Genomic DNA, 18,132 nt, shown 5'->3' with positions numbered 1-18,132 from the left:
ATGGCTTAATCCAGCCCTGGAATTAGCAATTAGAAGAAACATGACTGTAAGGATACAGTATCTTAACAGAAGAAAACAGCTATTCATAGATGTCTGATTTCCAGGCAAAAGTGACAAATTTGTTGAGTCCTGAAAGTTCAACTGAAGGAAAACCTTTTTTCCACCCATAAGAAGAAAAGAGAAGAACCTTCTTTGTGAACTGTTCATCAACACTAGAATCCGTCATATAAATTTGATTATAGCCTCAATTTACAGTATGTTCGTGTTTATGAAACTGTATGAAATAGTGCACATCATGTGGGAGTGATAGCCAGTGAATGACTTTTGAGAGTTCAGTGCATGGATAGGCTTGATTCAGTTATAGATTAGGACTTTTATACTTGGGTATGGGGAGATTCTAATGGGATATTCAACCATTATAAAAATGTGCTCTTCCTAGCACAAGCAAGGACAAAACTCCCACAGATTTCAATGGTGCATGACCAGGCCTTAAAAAGAGTTATTCTCCAATAATGAGGAAATAATCACACATAGATGCATAGATTATAAAGCCAGAAGGGCCTACTGTGATCATACAATTGAAGCTCCTATATACAAACCACAGGAATTCTTTGAATTAATTATTTGAACTAGAGCATATCTGTTAGAAAACCCAACCACCATTGATCTAAAAATTGCTTGTGGAAAAGAATCCACCACAACCCTTGGTAAGTTGTTCCAAAGGTAAATTACGCTCACTGTTAATGTATGCCTTATTTTCAGTCTGAATTTGTCTAGCTTAAACTTCCAGCTATTGGATCTTCTTATAACTTTCTCTGCTAGACAGAAGAGTCTAATTATCAAATTTCTGTTCCCCACATAGGTACTTAAAAATGGTTCAAATAACTGTTTTTATTAAACTAAATAGATTGAGCTCCTGGAGTTTACAACAATAAGGTATGTTTTCCAATCCTTTAATCTTTCTTGTGGTTCTTTTCTAAACCCTCTACAATTTATCAACATCCTTCGTGAGTTGCGGATGCCAGAACTGGACACAGTATTCCAATAGCAGACACACCAAAGTCAAATACAGAGGTAAAATAACCTCACTGCTCCTACTCAAGAGTCCACTGTGTATGCATCCAAGAATTACATTAGCCCTGTTGCCCATAGCGTTGCACTAGGAGCACATGGTCAGCAGATTGTACACCACAGCCTACAAAATTACAGCGTCACTGTTTCCCAGGATAGCGCCCCTCAATCTGTAAGCATGGCCTACATTCTTTGTTCGTAGATGCATACGTTTACATTTATCCATATTAAACACACACGTTGTTTGCATGCCCTCAGCATACCACGCAATCCCAATTGCTCTGTATCGGTGACCTGCCCTCTTCGTTATTTACCACCCCCTCAATCTTGGAATCATCTGAAGACTTCATCAGTAATGATTTTATGTTTCTTCCGGGTCATTGAGAAAAAATGTTAAATAGCATAGGGCCAAGAAAACCAGGACCCCACTAGAAACACATCCTCTCAATGAATTTTCCTCTCAATGAATTTTTCTCATTGAAAATTACATTGAGATCTGTTAGCCAATTTTTAATCTATTTAATGTGTATCATGTTGATTTTGTATCATTCTAGTTTCTTAATCAAAATGTTGTGGAGTTCCAGGTTAATGCCTTACAAATGGCTAAACATATTCATCAACACCATCATCAAGAAATCCCATCAAAAAAAATCACCACATTAATTTGACAGTATCTATTTTCCATAAACCTATGTTTAGTGGCATTAGTTATATTACCTTCCTTTAATTCTTTATTAATTGCATCACAAATGAACCATTTCATTATTTTATCTGGGATTGATGTCAGGCTGCCTATAATTACCTGGTTAAATATCAGCACAACCTTAGTTTTGTCCAGTCTTCTGAAACTTCCCCTGTGTTCCAAGAATTACTGAATAATCAATATTAACAGTCCAATAAGCTCCTCAGGAAGCTGTTTAAAGCTCTTGGATGTAAGTTACCAGAACTTGCTGATTTCAAAACATCTAACTGTACTATCTGTTGTTTAGCATCCTCCTGAGTTTCTATTGGAATGGAAAGTGTTTCATCATCAATCATCTGATATGATTACATCATCTGTTTTCCCCTCAACACTTGATCACATCTGCCTTTTTACATTATTATTGACAACTCCACCATTTCCATTTACTAATGGACCAATGCCATTGATAGGATTCTTTTTGTTCCTAATATACTTAAAAATCTCCTTATTGTTCTTAACTCTGCTGGCCAAAGACTTCTCCTTGTGTCCCCCAGATATATCAGTCAAGCACAGACTTAAGTGGTTTGGAAAAAAAGAAGTCTTATCAAGCAAATGGACAGCTTCCAATATGCAGTCAGCATTTCTAGAAATCCATAAGTAATACACTAACATTAATTTCCTTTCAGATCAGTCCATGAGGATACCAACAAATTCATATAATGCAGTTATACTGGACAACATCATCTCCCTTTTTTAATTTTATTTACCATGTATCTTGGTTTTTTCCCTTAGTTCTTTTGTTTATTTTTATTATTTTAATGATCTTTGATCACTTCTTAATATGGTAAATTTAATGTTAGGTTGTGTTAGTGTATATTAAAATATAGAGATTTATATGTTAACAGTTTTATGCAGAAAGAATCATTCCTTCACTGATCTAATGCACTTTTTACCAAGCACTGTCCTGGATATGCACTGGGAAATTTGTTGAGAGACCACAAATTCTATGAGATTGTACTATCCATAGAGACTGTCCAAACTTAGTTTTATCTCAGTCATAACCGGGATGAGGCTAGTCATACGTACTGGTCGGAGCAGGAGCAATGCTGAGTCAAGTATCAGGAGGCCAGAGCCCAAGATAGGACAGAGGTCAAAACAAGAGTCAGGTGTCACTTGGCCAGGGCCACCCAGAGGGGGGGGCAAGATGGGCAATTTGCCCCAGGCCCCGGGCCTAGCAGGGGCCCCCAGGAGAGTTTTTCGGGGCCCCTGGAGCAGGGTCCTTCACTTGCTGCGGGGGCCCCGGAAAACTCTCGCGGGGCCTGGGCCCCCAGAGCTTCTTCTGCTCCCGGTCTTCGCTGGCGGTGGGTCCTTCCTCTCCGGGACAGAAGGACCCCCCCCGCCGCCGGCGTGCAGCCGGATCTTCGGCGGTAATTCGGCGGCGGGGGGGGGGGTTCCTTTCGTTCCGGGACCCGCCGCCGAAGTGCCCCAAAGACCCGCGGTGGGGGCTGCACTTCGGCGGTGGCTGGGGCTGCACTTCGGCAGCGGGCCCCGCTTCGGCGGTAATTCGGCGGCGGGGGGGTCCCCGCTGTGGGTCTTTGGGGCACTTTGGTGGTGGGTCCCGGAATGGAAGGACCCCCCGCTGCCGACTTACTGCCGAAGCGGGGGCCCCCGCTGCCCAAGACCCCGGGCCCCCAGAATCCTCTGGGCGGCCCTGCACTTGGCAAGCAGGGTCAGATTACAGAAGATCAGGGTCAAGCACCATGTTACAGACAGCAATAAAGGGGCAACATCCAAGGACAAACCAGGGTCTGACGCCAGAATCTAAGGTCTATCATGAGCAGGGTCTGGAGCAGAGACAGGCAGGCAGTCTGCATTGTTGCTCAGACAGCTTCCCATCATGGCTTCCTGGTTTGAGTACCGTTACCAGCCAATCCGTGGGCTGCAGGGGCTGCCATGCAGGTCCTGCTGGGCGATACGTCCTGCCACGCCCAGCCTCCTCTAGGAGTCCAGCCTCACAGGGTCCTCCTGTAGGAGACCAGCCTAAGCCTCCAGTGCTGATGCAGCAGCATCAGCAGCACAGAATCCCCATGGTCCCAAGTTCTAACCTTTCAGGTTCTTACAATCCCTGTGAAGAATCAGAGTATATCTGTCGATCCAATTAAAATTGTTACAGCAGCCACTGAGACTATCCAGTGGAACAGTTGACAAGAGGCAAGTATGAACCCTGAGTTGGAATTCAGGCTCATATCCAGGGTGGTAAATCATTGTGAGACAGTGATTCATTTAGGTCACCCAGAATCCAGACAGCAGAAAGTTGGCTATATATCAGATTCCTGTAATTACAGTACACAACATAATAGGAAAACAAGTGTATGAGAAGAACACGGCACTTTGATTGGTTCTTGGTAATGTTTAATAATTTTTGTCTGTCAGTGGACTTTTACTTTCAGTGTTAACTGCCATCTTCTTGAGTGCACTCTTCAGGAATGGATAGAAGATCTATTGCACTAATGGAGAGCAATATAAGGAGAACAAAAGTGACCGCCTACATTTAGATTGCATAATACTTTCTATTATAAACATTCTCCCAGTATTTTTAAAAGCTCTAGCTCCTCCGGGATATACCGAAGAAAATGAAATTTGGCAAGACAGACAGACTGGGGTCAAATATACATACACTGAGAGAGAAAGATTGGTGTAGCTTGTGAAAAAAATTTAAAAACAAAAATATTTTTGAAAAAGTATATCTTAATGAAAACACACAACAAATCAAAATCCTCTATTATGTCTTCTGCCTTCCTCCACTCTTATATTAGCTACTGTGTTTAGGGTTTGATACTAAAAGGTCATATTCACATGACTTCAATTGCATATTGGGATCAGGCCCTTAGCCCTGATCCTATACATAACTTTACTCACATGAATAGTCCCATTGAAATGAGTTATGAAAGTGTTTATGCTTTTACAAGATCAGACTCACAGGCCCTATCTACTTCATGGGCGGGAGGAAGTTGGGGAGGGGGGGTTCCCCAACCAAGTTACCACAATTGAGTTGGCTGAACATAACTGGAAATCTCCCTTAATACCCATGTAGATATTTTCATTCATGTGACCTAGTTCTGTTGTTGTCTAGCCACCTGTCTGGACCACCTGGTAAGTTCCTTGGGATAAAGACTTTCCATATTATATGTTATGTGCTTAGGGCACCTTTCGGCATTATAATAAATAATAAACAGCATAATGATGCACAGCATGCAAACAATTTACAAACCCTTGAATTTCCAAATGATATAACTAGAAGAATTCAGCACTGGAGAAAAAAACATTTTGTTTTGATTCAGCAATTTGAATTAAGTGTCCTGACTGGAAATAATAAGGGGAGATATTTGTCTTTTAAACAAATTACTCTCAATCTCATTTTCAGCCCTCTTGCTATGAATGCCCAGCACATCTCTTTCACACGTGTAGCATAGTGTGATTCGTTATCAACAAGTTCTAAAACAAAAATAAATTGAAGTATAACAATCTACCTGACATACATCATTTATCAGAAATTAAGAAAGTGCTACAGTACGTAACTAGAAATGCTAGATCAGCCTGGCGAGACCATAAATTTAAAGCTTTAAAGCCAGTTTGAAACTGCCTTTAATTACATGTGGTTCAGAGCAGAAATATGTTCAATGTTCACAATTACTTCTAGTAATATAGTATCATTCCCTGTCATGTTACTTTCCAATGATTTACAATGCCCAGTTTTTAGGGGTGCTGAGCATGTGCAGCTCCCATTGGTTTCAGCTAGAATTCTGGGTGCTTGGCCATTCTGAAAATCACCCACTAAATGAAAAAATATAGGTCCATGTTGTTATCTGGGGAGAGGGATGTGTGTGCTGGGAGCATGGGAAAGGGAAGGACACTTTGTGCCCAAAATACACAAGTCTAATCCCTTTTCATTTCAGAATACACAGCACCCTTAAATGCTTCTTCCCAGCCTTTAGATCAGGGGTGGGCAAACTTTTTGGCCCGAGGGCCATATCAGCATTGCAAAACTGTATGGAGGGCCAGGTAGGGAAGGTTGTGCCTCCCCAAACAGCCTGGCCCCTGCCCCCTATCCACCCCTCCCACTTCCTGCCCTCTGACTTCTCCCCTCAGAACCCCCAACCCATCCAAAAATAAATTGAAGTATAACAATCTACCTGACATACATAATTTATCAGAAATTAAGGAAGTGCTACAGTATGTAACTAGAAATGCTAGATCAGCCTGGCAAGACCAGGGCTCCTTGTCCCCTGACCGCCCCCTCCTGGGACCCTCACCCCCTATCGAACCCCCCCACCCTGCTCCCTGTCCCCTGACTGCCCCAACCCCTATCCACACCCCCGCCCTCAGACAGGCACCCCAGAACTCCCATGCCTATCCAATCCCCCCCTCTGCTCCCTGACTGCCTCAACCCCTATCCACACAACTGCCCCCTGGGACCCCACCCCCTATCCAACCCCCCCACCCCACTCCTTGTCCCCTGATTGCCCTGCCCGCGGGCCATAGTTTGCCCACCTCTGCTTTGGATTCATCTATTGAAATTGACAAACCCCATATTCATTAACTTCTACAAGATTTTATTTGACACAGCAGTGCCTGCAAAGCTATACGTTTGTAAGCTTCACAAGACATAGTAGACATTTCTTCCTTTCTCCTTTCCTCGCTTCAGACAGGTATTTTATGAAGATTATCTAAACCACTAATTAAAAAATAAAGCTACATTTAGTGACAAAGAGAATGAAATTTGTAAAATAACTCCAGTGAGCAAATAGACCTGACCATATGTGCAATAGTAAAGTAAGAAACTAATTTTCATGGCCCTCTGCTCAATTATTGTGAGCTAGCACACTGTTGTCAGTTCTAAAGGTTAATGCAGTAATGAGAGATGACAATCTCTCCTAAGTGATTACTGAATGCCCAAACAGGTATTCACAGATTAAATTAAAGGTGCTCAGACAGCCTGCAGGTGTAGAAGATTTCACCAAAAGATCTGCCATGGCCTGTGCAAAGTGTTAACTGAGCCTCAGCTGCCCTCAAGCATAATGTCAGATACCATCAAGATAAAGAAGATTCTGGTGGAGCTCTTAATGCAAAATCTCTCACAAAGACAGAGCAGAAATATCCAGAGTACATCACCTGAGCCAAGGCTACTTGAATGAAACATTTCATGTTCATTTGATGTTGCAGAAAGAAGAAAGTTACTTTAGGAAAGATGTTTATGCCTGTGTATTGCTTTGGTCATCGGAGGTAATGGCTTTCCTAGCATCACCTTTAAGTTATCATGCTGTTCAGTGAGATGTACTAGGTAGACAAATAAAAGATATTACAGTACAAGATGTTGATTCACATGACATTTCTCTCTGTGGACACCTAACTGTACACTTTACCATTCTTAGATGACAGAGTAGGTAATCTGAATGAGCTAATGAAATAAACTATTTAGTGTTTAGCTCATATGCATATTCATAATTAGCTTTCAACTCTGCCAGTAATTACATAATTATAATGGGTTCTAAACCATACCTGTTTGAACAAAGCATTGAACGTGTCACATTCTTAGATATCAGATACACCTGCAAGATTTTCCTTAGTCTGCACTAGAGAAAAGAGATTATTCAGATGATGCCAATAAAAATGATAGTTATGATGATGACTACTTCTTTCAAAAGTGAAAGAGATGTGTGTATTTAATACAATAATCCATCGGAGACTATGTTAACAAATAGTTCAAAGTCCTGGTTCACATTTTCAAGTCACTTGCTGCTAAAACGTTAGAAAGCATTTCTAAAAGAATAATTTTAGCTTCCTAATCATTTGTTTCAAATTTAAATAACAAGAAGGAAAATGTTTAATAAGGGAAAGAGAATATGGAAAATGTAGTCCCATTAGTTTCAGAAACAAACAAAAAGAGGTATAAATCTTTCAGACATTGTCATGTTATCAGAAATTCAGGCATAACCAACCGAAAGGGTGTTGATGAAGACAGTACTCTGCTTTATTAGATTGGCTTATGGCTTTTTCTACTGCCAGAAATAATGAAGTAGTAAATTCTAGACAGAAAGAGAACCACAGAGGTAGTGTATATTGCTTGCTCAAGAAAGAGATATTATAGGACTCAAGCATACTATGCCCTAGATGTTTTCACTTTCTAACTTTAGCCCTTTTTATCATCACTACATTTTGTCATCCAATACTACATCAAATGGTATCTGTAGACCTACTCATTCAATTCTGAGTCTCATTGAGGGCGTGATAGTATGAACATGTCACAGGTTGTGTTTTGGTTTTGTTTTCTGTTTACTTCACTTTAAAAATTTTTGAAGAATTTTGGCAGGGTACAGCCAGCAGCCATTTGGTTCTCAGAGTTCCTGCAGCATATTATAGAGGAAGCATACACTATGCTCTCCAAGTGAAATTTTACTTTTGTAAAGATTTTTCTTAGAGTGTTTCCAAATTGGCCAAAACAAATGAGTAAGGGAAATCTCATGAGGGTGCCTGTTTTTACAATATTTTCAGACCAAAAATTCAGATAATATTCAGAAAAGCACATGATTTGGGGGATGTGAGGGTGGAGGGAAGAAGTCATGGGAAGGGGATTGTTTATTTTAAGTAAACCTCAAAGGTTTACTTATCACTTTTCTAAAGCTATGTGGTTCATGCCACTCACCCAGCTCCCTTTTTTTCCCTTCAGGATCAACGTTCATAGGCTCAGAAATAGTTTTATGTTCAGTACATGTTAACAAACATTTACTTCCAATAACACAAGAGTCTGAATACCATTCTGACAGAAAATATATTAAGGCTGGAGTTAAACATAATGTGAATTCCTTTCACCTGTCAGTCAAGGGAATGGACTAGACTGGATTAAGAAAATAGAAGACTGTTTTCAATATGTATAACTCAAAGTCATTATTGCTCTTTGTTGTAATTTAAAAAAAAAGTCAGAGTAGCTACAAGTATTTTACACAACGTGTTCAGAAGCTGTACTGTAATATATTTCTAATCACTATGGCTTTGCTGTACATGGATTATGGACAATAAAATAATCAGCCCCTGGGAAGCCTATACAAATATCTCATATCTTTTTACTCCTAAATCAAGGTCACCAAGAGATAAGTGTAAAGCACTTCTACCCTTTTATAGTCCCAATGGTCTCCCTAATGGAGCCATTAGTGTCAGCTGAGCCCAACCACAACTCTACCCCATGACTGGATTTCTTTGCAGTCCCAGCTAGCAGTGAGGGTAAATATCTGGCTGTTGTTCTCCTTTGCTAGAGCAGGGTTTTTTTTAACCCTATCCTTGTCAAATACTGGATAGGGCCTATACAACCCAATAGAAAAAACATACATGGAAAACAGAAGCACAGTAAATCATCGGGAATAGCATGGTGCACTGAAACTGAGTTTATTTGAAGGATTTATGAGTACAAGATTTTTTTTCTAAAACAGCACATTACTCTGCATAGCTCGGTTAATATCATAAAGCAATTAAAGGTTTTGACCCAGTGACAGCACTAAACTGACTGAACATTAAAAGGCCTTTGCTTCTACAGACAGGTTCCCTTGTGCACACATACAGCATATCGTATCAAACCTCTCCGCTCCCATGAATAAGCAATAGCTACTCAGAACTTCAGAGTGACAACAGGGATGGGACTCAGATGCACCTAACCCAGAAGCACAGACATCTATTAGCTGAGCTAAAGGAAAAGCTGTGTTAGCAATATTGGAGCTAAGAAGCAAAGGTATTTAGTTGCCCAGGTCTGGGGTTTAGGTGCCTAAGTCCCAGTTTTAGGTGCCATTGTTATTCACAATACTCCATCCTAGCTGCTGCCTAATGCTGTAGGCACCTCAACTCACTCATGACCTAAATTTTTAAGTTAAAATTTCCCTAGGCACCTATGTTTCTACTTGTGCACTGTTGCCTCCCTCTAGGCATCTGATGCCTAACCCCCAGCGTGATCCACAAACCAGGTGAAGAGAGGTGGAAGAGCACCTAACTCATCCATGGGACTTGATCCAATAGGGATACTCAAAGGCCAGACGAGGAGAAAGGATTCGAATGGGGATCTCCAACACCTCTCAGAAGAAGTATGCTAATCCCATGAGCTATGGGATATTCTGATGTAGATCTCACCTCAATCTCTCCTGTTGAAGCTTTTCCAGTTTGGATTAATAATTAAACAGTCATTGGAGCAGGGCAACTGGACCCTAAGTCATTTGCCTCCCAAGAGGGTACACTAACAACCAGGCTATGGAGTTAATTTCTCTCTCTCTAGCCCAATGACTGCTGAATATTTATTTGTGGATTTCATTCTTAGGTACCCATCTCTCGACATTCATTGTATGAGAGATTAGGTGCCTAAATGAGACTTTGTGGATCACAGAACTGTTCCATTGATTTTCTAGGCTCCTATAGTAGATGTTTCAAAGCCTAAATCAGCAGTTCTCAAACTATGGATCGGGACCCCAAAGTGGGTCACAACCCCATTTTAATGGGGTTGGCAGGGCTGGCATTGGATTTGCTGGGGCTGGAGGCCGAAGCCCAAGCCCATCTCTCATGGTCAAAGCCCAAGGGCTTCACAGCCCTGGGCAGTGGAGCTCAGGCTACTGTCCTCCTGCCCAGGGCTGAAGCCCTTGGGCTTCGTCTTTGGCCCCCGCACCCAGGGCAGTGGGGCTCAGACTTTAGCTCCTCTGCATGGGGAAGTAGAGCTCATCCAGGCTCAGGCTTTTCTCCCTCCTCCTGGGGTCATGTAGTAATTTTTGTTGTCAGAAGGGGGTTGCCGTGCAATGAAGTTTGAGAACCCCTGGCCTAAATCCCTTTGTGTATTTGGGCCACAGAATACAGCATTTCTCATATCATACAGTAGAGGGCAGTGGTGCACAAAAACATTATAGCACGAGAGACAAAAAACACCAACCACCATCTCAAAGTGCTCCATTTTATAGTCATTATAGGGGATGACTAAAGACTTTTTAAACGACATTAAAATTTCAAATTATTATGAAAATGGTAAAACTAATTTGTAATATAATTATATGATTCCCACAGGGTAACATTTAATTTAATTATTAGACATTGGTATCAGGGAATCACTCAGTTTCACTTTACGGCTCTCTCGCTACCCAGAAACCTCGGAGATACTGCAATTCATTCACATGCATCCTGCAGGAACATTATTATATATTGTATGAACAGTGCACTAATTATAAGGGAGTCTGGAAAACATCTTTTAAAAAAATAGATAAAATGTTATGGTTGAGGCCTTACCTTCATGTCTGTCTGTAGAGTGCCTAGCACATTGCTAATGATACAGAAATAAAATAAGAAGTTATCAATTCACATCTTCAGTGTGATGTGTTAAATAATCTCATAATAAATACTAGTTCTAAATAATAGCCTTGTCTCCTGCCACTCTTCCACTATCATTTTGCAAATCCTTCAAGGAGACTTTAGTTTTTTCCATTTTTAAAGGTAACAGTCCTCCAAAATAATGCCATTCTTTTATTCTTAGACCTTTATCTGCCAGTTTCAGATTATATCACACACAATTTAAACAATATTTAAAGGTCAGACCAATAAGCCACAGATATTGTTGAGCATCTTGTAAAATTCAAACAAGGCTAGGTAGAAGCCACAAGGGGGTACTTAGTAAAGCGATCAAGTACTTCTCAGTTTCACATATTTATTCAATGTTACCAGGGGCACAAAATAATCCACTTGTGCAGGAAACGATGGGAAAGGAAAACTGCTGGAAATGAAATAAAATTGTCCTTGCAGAATTTCTTCTTTATCTCCTCTTCAGCCTTATTGTCCATGAGGATCCTTAGGATATATAGTACAATCAAATAGACCGTGGGTCATCACTGTGGAGGGACTTTCCCGCATTGCTTATTTTAAAATCTTTTCTTACTGGCCTGGCCATAATGTGCATGCCCATTTGGTTTGCATGATCCCACCACATCCTTGGCATTTAGCAGCTTCGGAGGGGAGCGGATGCTGCTCTCACCATTCCTGATTCTCACTGGATTTACCTAGGGGAAGATCCAGTAGAGAGTGGCTACCCTTCAGGTATATACGCAAAGCAGATCCTAGATTCTGGTTCTCTCTGTGTTCATTGGGTTTGAGGTTTCAAGCGTGGTGGTTTATTTTCCTTCATTTATTTTATTTATTCAGTGACAAAGCTACACTGAAAAGGACGCGGTTCTAATTTGTTTAGTTTATGGCATACTCTATGGTAATTCCCAGATGTTTGAAATAGAGTTGTAGAACTGCAGTCTGGCTGCAAGGAACACGCCATCTCCTATATTTACAAGCTTCACCTTTGTATTGGACAATTCCATTGTTCCTGATGAACACAAATTAAACATTAGATCAGAGGTAGGCAACCTATGGCACGTATGCCAAAGGTGGCACGCAAGCTGATTTTCAGTGGCACTCACACTGCCCAGCTCCTGGCCACCGATTCGGGGGGGGCTCTGCATTTTAATTTAATTTTATATGAAGCTTCTTAAACATTTTAAAAACCTTATTTACTTTACATACAACAATAGTTTAGTTTATAGACTTATAGAAAGAGACTTTCTAAAAACGTTAATATTATTACTGGTAAGCAAAACCTTAAATTAGAGTGAATAAATGAAGACTTGGCACACCACTTCTGAAAGGTTGCCGACCCTTGCATTAGATCATGAACTCAGAGAGAGATGTATCTTTGAGGTGACTTTTTCCAGCACAATGAGGAACTAGAAAGGTTTAGATTAGTTAATAAATAACATTGGATTGCCCTTAAAGAAAACAGTTCCAGACAATTGCAAAGGTAGGGGAAAACTCCATGTACATTAATATGTGGAAATTAACAAATGACTTTCTGATCCCATAATTGTGGATGGGTGGTTTCTGACAAATAATGTAACAAAAGCAAACTCATTATCTGTGAAGTGCTAATGACTTATATTTAACAGATGAAGGAAGTAACCCTGTTGAGAAGAAATTAAAGTAGTTTTGAAGTTATTCACTTTAAAAACTGTGATAAGTGTTGGGACTCACTCAACACTTTTTACTATGTAATGATCCTTACAAAGGCATATCTAGGAAAAGACAGTTCTAAATGACATAGCTCTGACTACAAATTCTAACTATAAAAAAACAGATTATGATGTTATGGAAAACAAGAAGGGGGAGTAAGAAAGAAAAAATGAGCTGAGACAATTAAGCAATAACTCAAACCTTTGTCAGATAAAGAAACAAGGAAAGTGTACACAATGCACACATTTGCAACCCCATATGGAATTCTCACCTGCTGTTGATCAGAAATGTGTAACCAATTACTAATGTGGACATTCTACTGATTTTGTGGGTTTGGTGTCCAGACTGAGATGAGACAAGCTGCTTGTTTTGAAAGTTTTAAATGTTGGTAAATGTTGTCTGATAATTAGTTAGCTCTGATTTTGGATTTAATTACACTTTTGGGTCTCAACTCAGAATACACTTAAGCATATACTTAAGTCAATCATATATTTAAATTAAGCACAAGCATAAGCTCTGTCCTGAATAGGAATGCTTTCTTGAGGAGGGGTTCTAAGAAGAAAGAAGGAAATATTTGTTTGGGGTTGTTGTGGGGTTCTTGGGTAGTGGAGAAGGCACACAAACGTATTTAATGGGTATGTGTTTAAATGTCATGTGTGTGCATGCATGCACATAGCTAGATATATTATCAAGATATTGTTGATAAATATTTTTTAAAACTCCAGTTTTAAATTTTTTATTTTGTCATGTTTCAGGTAGATTGCTCTGACTTTGTGAACCCTTTCAGGAGCTACTCCTGGGGGAATGCTGTGCTACTGTGCATGCACATAATTGCTGAGCTGTGCATATTTTTAATTTTTTTGTGCAGAAAAAGCTTCTGCCAAAATGTTGCTGCAGTTCTGCGTTTTTCCCACCAGAGGGTGCTGTCGTGATAGAACACAGCAGCAGATCCCAGTCAGCTAGGGAAGAGAGAGAGAGCCTGCCTTCTTCATAGTGGCTGTCAGGCCAGGTCAGGAGACAGGTGCTATGGAGAGACAGACAGCATGGGGTGCTGAGGGGGTGTCAGACGGGCTCATAAGGGCTAGTGGGGGAGGACAGACTGGGACAATGGCTGAATGGGAGTGGAGGCACAGGGCCACAGGGGGGAGGGAGGTGCAGGACCACATGTTTGAGGCTAGCTGAGTTGGGGCACAGACACATGGGGATGGGGGAAGTGGTACAGAGCTACATAGGGACAGGGTGCAGGGCCACAGGGGGAGTGGGTGTCTGAGTGGGGGTGCAGGGACACCTGTGGACAGCAGGTGCAAGACACACTGGGGTGCAGGAACACATGGGAACTAGGGCAGATGTGCCTGACTAAATGGGAGAGGCTAGGGGTCAGCCAGGTCTGGATCGGGGAAGCTCCCTAACACTCCCTCCCCAACCCACCCCGACAAAAACCTGCTCCATACTTTTCCCACCCATACCCAACAACTCTCCAAATTCACACCCAGGCCCCTTCCTAGCAATTTACTTCCCTCTCCCTCAGCTCCTCCATTACTCTTGACTCCCCCAAGCCTTTGTACTGCTTCTGAGGGGGGCAGGAAATATGGTTCTGTGTTGTAGTTTAAATGAATTATGCAGAGTTCTGTATTACTATGCCTGGTAAGGAATCTATTTGTCAAAAAACATTTCCTGAATCTATCCTTATGTAGCTCTGCACCCCCACCCCCCATCACCATGTGGCCCTGCACCTCCCTCCCTCCCTCCTGTGGCCCTGTGCCTCCACTCTCATTCAGACATACTTGCTGACAGGTATTTTGAAATAAATGACCAGAAATAATTGAAACTAGTGTGATTATATTGTGTTATTTTGACAATTAAAATATGCATAATGTTAAAATATTGTGTGCAGAATTTTTTGGCGCAAAATTTCCCCAGCAGTAAGGAGTGCACTCTGCCTCCTGGCAGATAATGTGTCATAATTAAGGTTCCTATTTATAAGTATATTCTGATGGGAGGCTTAAGAGTTCATATTAAGTAACATGCTTCAATCTTTGCAGATTCTCCCCATTTCTAGACAACCTGTGCAGAATTCTGATTTATAAATTAATATATCACCACTTTGCGATAGTATAGTACCACCCTTAGACTGGTTAGTCATTTCCCTTGATATTGGGCTGGTATTTCTTGATCTGAAGTAAATGAAAATGGAATTTTCATATTATCAGGACATGAAAATAATGTAATATCCTGCTTACAGGCATTAACTAGATCCAGGAAATTCTCTCTCTCTCTCTACTTATATGGGTCCCCTAAACTGTAGAATCTAAGTACCTTCCAAGTATTTAAAATGGTTATTTCTAGCTCCCTTCTCACTCTTTCCCTTTTCAGGGGGAAGGAAAAATAATCTGATTATAAGCAGCAAAGAATCCTGTGGCACCTTATAGACTAACAGACGTTTTGCAGCATGAGCTTTCGTGGGTGAATACCCACTTCTTCAGATGCAAGTGAAGAAGTGGGTATTCACCCACGAAAGCTCATGCTGCAAAACGTCTGTTAGTCTATAAGGTGCCACAGGATTCTTTGCTGCTTCTACAGAACCAGACTAACATGGCTACCCCTCTGAATCTGATTATAGATTTTATTGTTTGCTTACATGTATGGATGTGTTCTCTGTGTGTGTGTGTAGAACTTATTGAGGGAAAACTAAGCTGAGGAAGTGAGTTTTACATTTAGTTGATGATGATTATTCTTATTGGGAGTGAATTCCATAGGGTAGGTCCAATTTCTGTTCTATTTAGATTCTTTACAACTTCCATCAACTTCCATCTGCATGTAACTTATGATCCTCTCTGTACCAGTCAACCATGTCATTATTCTGGTAAAATGTAGCTGTCATGGGAGGTCATAGTCAGAGGGAAATGCAATATACGGCTAGACCCACAAAGGCCAGTGAATGTCATCACAAAGGCCTTGAACCAAGAACAGCTTGTCAGCAAAGGGACATGAGACGGAGCGTAACCAAAAATTCCTAAAAGCTACAAAATACATTTTGCACTTTAATTTAATATGTATACAGATTTAAGGACAAATTTTGATTGTGTCAGAACTCACTCATTACAGTAGTAAAAACACAGTTGAAGAATGTAGAGCTACATGAGGCTCAAATCTTGGTATCGCTAATAGTGCCTCAAGAAGCTGCCTTTCTACCATGGCAATTTACCACACCTAGGAATCAGTTTATAAGGGTGTTGCTGTGGTAACACTACTTGTTGAGGCTATGACCAGATTGTAGCAATTAAGCCTGGGCTACAGGGGGTGGGGATGAGACTTGTGCCCTGCATCTCCCTGGCCTCCTCCCTCATGGGCCAGGCCCCAAGTGTGTGCATGAGGAGCTGCTGCTAAGCCCCAGGCATGCCTTGTGCTCCACCCCCGGTGCCGGTCCAAGTAGTAGTAACGGCAACTCCAGCTCCCAGTTCTGCCTGCTGATTCTTCACTGTTAAAAAGGTAAGCTTTTAGGAGCTTTAAATTATATAGTGGGCAGCGGTGGAAATAACTACAGTAACTCCTCACTTAACATGGTAGTTATGTTCCTGAAAAATGCAACTTTAAGTGAAACGATGTTAAATGAATCCAATTTTCCCATAAGATTTAATGTAAATGTGGGGGGTTAGGTTCTAAGGAATTTGGAGGGGGCAGAAAAAAGGCATTATATACAGTACAGTACTGGACTGTGGTGGGGGGGTGCCCCTGGCTTATCCCTGGGGCTCTGGGTGGGGGCGCGGGGTTTGGGAGGGAGTTAGGGTGCGGGTGCAGGAGGCGGCTCGGGGCTGGGGCAGGCAGGAGGTGCAGAGCACTTACCTGAGGCAGCTCCTGTTTGGTGCAGGGGATGTGCAGATGGCTCTGTGCAGCACGGAACCACCCCCATGGCCGCAATTCTGGGAGCCGCGATTCTGGGAGCTACCCCCCCACCCCCAGCAGGCAGGGCCACCCAGAACGCTGGGGCTTTAGCGGCTGCAGGGCCCTGGGCTAAGGGGGCCCCAGGGCCCTGTCCTGCAGCTCTAAAGCCTCTTTCGGAATGCGGCCCTGTGAGCATGGGTCGGAGGACTCAGGAGGAGCAGGGCAGCCACACAGCCCGCAGCCAGAGAGAAGCAGTGCTTTCCCCTTCAAAGCGCCGCTTCTCTCCAGGCGGCTTTGAAGGGGAAAGTGCCGCTTCTCTCTGGCTGTGTGGCTGCCCCTGCTCCTCCTGAGTCCTCTGGCAGGGCCGCATTCCCTGCCTCTCTGGCCTCTCGCCTTAGCCCAGGGCCCTGAAGCCTCACAAATATCTTGAGCTGGGCATCTAATCCCCTATTTGTAAGGAGATAGTTAAAAATTTTTGACAAAGTATTTATGTTGGAAAATGGGGTTTTGTGAAGAGGGTTTTTGTGAAGATTGACTTTCAATTAAATTTATACTTTGAAAATATTTCTAAGCAGAAGTTGGGGGAGTGTCCAAAAAGTTATGGGAAAATGCCCACATTCTATTTTTCACTGCCCCAACTCTTCCCCCCCGCCCCCACTAGAAAAGTGTAGATGGGGTTTTATTGTCATAGGTCTTCAGTATTCAGAGCTCAGTAAAGAAACAGGGAAGCTACATTAAACTGAAATGTGCAATTCAAAGCAGATCCTTCATTCATTTAGTGTTGACCAAGAAAATGTTTTTGTAAAGTGTTTTCCAGCTCAGGATGTGTATTTAAGAGTCACATGTCATGTATTATAGATGTTATCCATTGTGACGGTCCACGACCCTAGGGTCAGGGCAGCATGGCCTATCAGTCACAGTCTATAAAGCAGCCCTTCAGTTCAAGGCAACGTGGCCTAGCAGCCAGAGTCTATAGAGCTGCCCTTTGATGCAGGGCAGCAGGGCCTAGTGGCTAGAGTCTATAGAGCCACTCTTCAGTGCAGGACAGCATGGTCTAATGGCCAGAGTCCATAAAGCAGCCCTTTGGCACAGGGCAGTGTGGCCTAGCAGCCATAGGCTATAGCACTGGGGCACCCTTTATGGGGTGTGGCAGCCCTGGCCCACCCGACTCCACCAGGCCCCAACCCAGGGCCCTAACAGTGGTGTAGCGGCTTGCCACTGACTCAGCAGGGGGGTCCTACCAAAACAAGCTGAGTTTCCTTGGGCAGGAGGTACCACTCTGTCACCCTCCCTGGGTCACTTCCTACCAGAATCTGTGTTGGGGTTTCCCATGAGATGTCAGGTCCTCTGTGTTTGGAAGGGCCAGTCATCTCCAAGGGTTCCTCCAGTCACCAGGGTGCAGGCAGGCTGTGGACGGCTTTGATTCCCGGTGC

The sequence above is a fragment of the Mauremys mutica genome, chromosome 10 (assembly GCF_020497125.1).
Source record: "Mauremys mutica isolate MM-2020 ecotype Southern chromosome 10, ASM2049712v1, whole genome shotgun sequence".
NCBI lineage: Eukaryota > Metazoa > Chordata > Testudines > Geoemydidae > Mauremys > Mauremys mutica.
This window is presented reverse-complemented; position numbering follows the sequence as displayed.